We start from the raw sequence: 6,000 nt of genomic DNA on the forward strand, positions 1-6,000 counted from the left end.
TTCTATGGAAATAAAATCTCAATCTTGCAAAAGCTGCCAAATAGAAAGACACATGCTCCATTTACCATTCCCTTCAACTCACATTGCTTCCTGCTGCCCAAACACAGAAAGCTGAGCTACCTACTGAGAATGCCAGCGAGGCAGTTCCAAGTGCCAGGCTGACCCGCCCTGGCAGAAATTCAGCGGGCTGCTGCCAAGAAAAGGGACTCCAAGTAAGAAGTCAACATCATAGTACTGTACAGATATTTTAAGATACCATATTATTGTATGATCACCCTCACCCTGTAAAGTCAGTCAGTGTGTTTTCTTGCTAAATACAAACAAACAAAAAAAGTACTGGAGCTTTGAGAATTGAGGGGGTGGATCTCCGGGGATGGAATCCCAGCTTGCAGCTGGAAGTGGAAAACATCAAAATGTTATCACAATTGCTTCAAGTATGCAAGCTAATTCAAACTCAATTCCAAGATAAGCATGTGTGCACACAGCACACCCGGGGAAATGGCTCTGACACAGCCATGAAATGGGTTTTCAGCAGCGTTAGCAGGGACAGCAATCTAGAACGTTCAGTGTTCACAGTTACGAGTTTGGCATCAAAGCTAACCACAGGCTCATCGCCACCACCTCATTCCCAAGTCTCACTCAAAAGGCATCTGCTTATTACACTCAGAGATGGAAGGACACGATTCTCTAACCCTTGATCAGACCCAGGATTGCAGCACCGTGTGGACTGGCCTGGGCCTTGCAAGGCTAAGTAGCTTGGGCTGCTTTCAACATAACCAGATTCTTCCCTTTTTTTTTTTTTTTCCCCAATTCTTATTTTTTTTTCCTGAAAAAGGAGTGGATTATTAAACGACAGTAATAAAAAGAGCTTAAAAGCAATGCGATGTTCATACTCATAACAACCTCATGCATCGAGTTGCAATGGCCTAGGCTATTATGCCTCACATAGCTTTGTACTTAGGAGCTGGGTTAGTCCAAAAAAAAAGCTCTTCTCTCTCATTTACCTTTCCCCTGCCACTTAAAGTTCTTCAGTTTACTTCACGTTCTTATCACTGTGTGTGGTCAAAAAGAAAATTCCAGAAGCAAAACCCTGTGTTCCCCTTCAGGTACAAACAGGGCTATCTGAAACAATGTCCAGCTATATACCAGTAACACTTATTCCATTCTGCACCCCAGAAATAACACTGAATATGCAAAATACTGCATATTGGGACTGCCTCTCTCCATTTCCAACAACACACAACCGTTCTGTTTGCTGTTCTCAATTTGCATCAGCATTCTATTGTCTGCAGAAACATGTATAAACAGACTTGCCAAATCATGACAGGATTCATGAGCAGAGGAGAAAAAAAAGAAAAGAACTTTTGAAAGCTGAATATAGAGCTCTCACACGTCTCTCCCTTTACTAATTATATTCCAGTGCAAAGGCAGCATCTGGATAAGAAGTTCTTCACGAGAAATGTCCTTTATTTAAACACACCAGGATGTCTACGTAGCTGGCAATTTCTCCAAGGTTTAGAGAGGACAAGGAGCTGACAGCTGCTTCAAACAGCGGTTTTGGTACATTAATGCTAACGTAATGGATTGGAATGATGCTTCAGCGTGGGTCCTTTCCAGCTTAGGATATTCTACGCTTCCATGCTATGCTTCAGCAAATGGCTTTGCCCGCACTTTATCATGAACATACAATACTGCTATCACAGCAGCTATCTGACACTGAAATGCCACAATAAGGGATGGAGGTGGATGCCTGCACTACTGCTGAGCTGTGATGACTAATTAAGAACTAGCATTTTTGGAAGCTGCCCAGATCTTGCATTTGCACAGATTTTACAGATATATATTCGATAGGTAAGCATATAGATTAACACAGTCCAAACATTAATGCTTCAGATCATCCTTGCTATGCTGAGTCAACTTTTTGCAGAAACCATATCAAACAAGAGAAAGTTTTCACAGCAAAAACTAAGCCACCAGGAAGACTATGCAGACCTAGCGATGCCACAGCCAGATACATCTCTTAAGCCCAGATCGCTCTCTCCAAGAATAAAGATAAAAATAAAAAAAGAATCAAACAGACTGCAGCGCTGTTTTATACTATTCAGTTATATTTTTAACTACAAATGCCTTTTCTAATCTAAGCAGAATTTGGTGATTAAATGAGTTGGCAAATGATGAAAGAAGTCTAAGTAAAACTGCATAGCTAACCAAGCTCAGAGTTAAAGCACTTAATTCTTTGCAGTTCAAATGCAAATTCATCTTTCTTAGTATCTTCTACTCCCAACCATCAGTGTATCCATCACACACTCCAAAAAACCTCTCACCCTCTGAGGCACTACTACAGTCCAATGGCAACATTTCAAATCAACTTAAATTAAGCCGTACCACATTCCATTACATGATATCATGCAACAGATGTTACGCTCAGAACACACAGGACAATTATTCAGAAGTATTCAGGGGAAAGTGCCACGATTTGGATGATAAAATGAATGGGTATCCTATTAAAAATTGCTATATTCTTCATCAAGTTTTACACAAAGATTCACAACTTAAATACTGACCAAGTTTGTCACAGTAACCCAGAGACTCCAAATGACAACCAGAAACAAGCGCTCTTATCTTACTTAGGCTCAGTGATTTTGCCACCAACATATAAGCTGGAAGAAAAATTCAACTCTTCAGCAGTCAGCAGTTAAAGGAGCTGTCATGAAGTTCATGTGAAATGCACTTCCCAGAGGAAAGAAGTCTTTTCCTAGCTCTGTGGTAACCTCCAATCTCAAGGCATTGCCTCAAAAATTTCATACTTTGAAGGTTAGAGAGGAAGTAGTTTGGACAGCTTCATTCACTGCTGACCTAGCTAACAGCTGCACTGACTGCAGAGCGTCTGACCATTACCTCAAACAAACGCGAAAGCTTTTCACATCCTGCCATTTGTAATGTATTCCTACCTAACACTGAAGCTTTCACCCGTACTTAGAATGTACACATGGCCATACAACTAAAAACAAATGTCGTTTTACTTAAGCAAGAGCAATCTGATAGACCTGTTGTGTGTTTGTAGTTAATCATACGGACATTTTCCATAGCTAATGGGCTCTCTCAACCTGATGTCCTGAAGTACCGCGCGGTGCTTTCAAACTTTGAGCTGGCTTGAAACTTAACAGGGCTCAGAGTTGGCTCTAAGACACAGGTCTGTAACATAAGCTTTTAAACAAGTTGGACTTTTTGAATCAATGAACGTTCCCATGATCTCCTCGGATAGACGCTACGCAGCGGCAGGGTTTTAACATACAACGCACCGCGCGGAGCAAACCAAGCGAACAGAAGCGCTACAGAGGCGCGCACAGGGCAGCTAAGGGGCAGCTCCGGGCAGCGACCCCCTGGGCGCGCAGGACCGCAGCCACGAGGCGGGCAGCCCACGGCCCGGGCCGGCGGGGAAGTGGCACGGGCAGGAGCAGAGCGTCGGCGGACAGCACCCCGCGCCGCGCCCCCGTTCCCTGCCCGAGGGAGCGGCCCCGGCCCGCGGGAAGGGGCACGTGCACGCGCGCGCAGGTACAGATGGGCACACGCGTGTACACACGAGCTCGTACGGGCGTCCTTGGGAGGTCGCCGTTTCGCACCGCGCCGCGAGAAAGATTTTCCTCCATTGCGGTGCTTGGGGGCGGACGGCTCCGCGCGCCCACCCACCGCCCGGTATGGGGGGGGGGCTGCGCCTTCCTCCCGCTCCGGCGGATCCCGAAGGAGCCGAGGCTTCCCTCGCGCTCCGTCCCGCTCCCGGCGAGGACCCTCCCGGGGCTCGGCTCTCCCGGCGGCTGCAGCGCTCCAACTTGTTGGGCGCGCGGCGTTCTGCGGGGCGCGCAGCTCCCTCCGGCACCGCAGCGCCTACGTGCGGAGCCACGAGCGCCCGAGCTGCCGCAGCCTCGGGGCGGCCCCGCTCACCGCCGCGCAGCCCGGCACGGAGCCCTCCCCTCTCCGCGGCGCGGACCGACGCTCGGCGCAGCGGTCAGGACGGGGTCCGAGCGGGCTCCTACCGACAAGGGCGTTACTGCAGCATCGCCTCGTCTCGCCCCGCCGCCGCTCGCCTCCTTCCTTCCTTCCTTCCTTCCTCCCTCCCTCCCCTCCTTCCCGCCGCTCCCGCCGGCTCCGCAGCCGCCGCCGCTGCGGACTCCAGCGCAGCCCCCCGCCGGGAGGACAGGAAGCGCGTCATCACTCCGGGACCGCTCCGCCGCCCTCCGCCCGGCCCGCGGCGCGGGCAGCCCGGGCAGCTCGCCGTCCCGGCCCTGGCGACCGCGGCTACCCCCCCCCACCCCCCCGCCGAGCGCCCGGGGCCGCGCCCGTACCTGGGCGTGAGGCAGCGGGCTGAGCGCGGCCCTCGCTGAGGAGATGCGGCGGCGCCGCTCGCGCCCGCCCGGGTCCGCGGTTACGGGGGTGGACGGCGGCTCCTGAAGGAGAACGAGAAGGACCGGGAGAGCTCTGCACGTTCTGCAGCCGGAAGGAAAAAAAACAAACAAACAAACAAAAAAACGAGCGGCGAGGACCGAAGCGGGCCCGGGGAGGCGGGCGAACCGCGCACCGCCGCCGCTCCCCTCAGGGGCCGTGAGGCGCCTCCCGCCCGCGGCTCCGTGCAGCGGCGCGTGGCCCCGCGCTTCCCGCCCGCACCGCCCCGGCGCGTGGCACTGCCGCTCCGAGCACGGGCTCTGCCGAGCGGGGCCGCCAGCCGGAGCCGCGCTGCTGCAGGAGCCAGGGAAGCCCCGAGGTCCCTCGGCGTCCTCTGCTGCTGTGCCGGTGGTTGCCGTACCCAGACACCTGTATTGACAGGAAAAAGGGGATGGCTTTGCAACTTAAGTCCCTTGTGTGAAATACCTCCAGATACAGATGGGACCTGTCAGCAAAGCTGTCGTAGTTCAAAATCACGCACCCAGATAACAGAACCTAATGCAGTTCCAGTACAGCATCAGTAAGACCTGTCCCTGCAACCAAAGCGAAGAGCCGCTCCAGCCAGCGGCTGTTCAGCCTTCAGAAGAAATTGAGCTCTTCTTGGGGCACAAACCAAACTGTTTCGCTGTGCTTGCATTGCACAGGGCTGTAACAAGCCATGAGAACATAATCACAATACACGCCAATATAATAATGATATTGTAACAGTAACAAATATAGTTACAGTTAAAGAGCAGTTCCCTTCCAGGAACCACTGTTTGTTATTTCAACCATGAGAAACAGCCGTACTTGAGCTGCAGCGAATCTAGAGAACGCACGAGCAGGTTGCTGGCTGCCTCACATCAGTTCAGCTCACTGAAACTTGCAGGTGGGCACATTTCTTCTGGAAAAAAAGCAGCCCCCAAACAGATGAACCTGAAAACGTTCACAGCCGTGCACTTGCATCATCCAGCATCTCTTCAGCGCATCTTGCAAAGCTTTTGGCCTTTTGATTCTATCCAGTTGCCACTGGATTCCCAGAGCACACAATCACAGAACCTTGGGGGCTGGATCCCCCAGCCCCACTCCGGCCCAGAGCAGGTTCCCTACAGCAGGTTACACAGGAAAGCATCCAGGCAGGCTTTGAGTATCTCCAGAGAAGCAGACCCCACCACCACTCTGGGCAGTCTGTTCCAGTGCTCTGTAGCCCTAAAAGCAAAGCATTTCTCATGTTCGTACAGAACTTACTGTGTTCCAGTTTGTGCCTGCTGCCCCTTGCTCTGTTGCTGGACACCACTGGGCCCCAAGCACCCAGTCTCACCCCTTCTCCTTGACACCACCCCTTATATATTGACAAGCTTGTGTAAACCATAACCATCAACCCCTTCTGCCGGTCACAGTGCAGTGTGAGACCTGAGTATCTGCAGGACACAGTAATCCCTGAGGTTGAATCAGATGCTGGCCATAGTCACATGACAGGGAATGTTTATGGTTTGTTATGACGGTGGAAAAATTACTTTCCTTTTTTTTTCCCCCAGAATAGAATATTTCTTGGTTTTACTCGTACTCAGATGAGGTTTT

General features: G+C 51.2%; 1 protein-coding gene across 3 annotated transcripts in view; it reads right to left on the minus strand.

Annotated features, from left to right (window-relative positions):
- The window catches only part of TLN2 (talin 2), a 151,939-nt gene extending 147,342 nt beyond the window's left edge, over positions 1-4,597 (minus strand). For 2 of the 3 annotated variants that reach the window (XM_021407154.1, XM_021407157.1), the window contains exon 1: positions 4,035-4,182. The gene's annotated coding sequence lies outside the window, so the exon portion shown is untranslated. Of the gene's footprint in view, positions 1-4,034; positions 4,183-4,343 lie in introns of those variants that run through there. The other variant, XM_021407155.1, reaches the window with a different exon arrangement.

Source organism: Numida meleagris, chromosome 9 (genome assembly GCF_002078875.1).
Source record: "Numida meleagris isolate 19003 breed g44 Domestic line chromosome 9, NumMel1.0, whole genome shotgun sequence".
NCBI lineage: Eukaryota > Metazoa > Chordata > Aves > Galliformes > Numididae > Numida > Numida meleagris.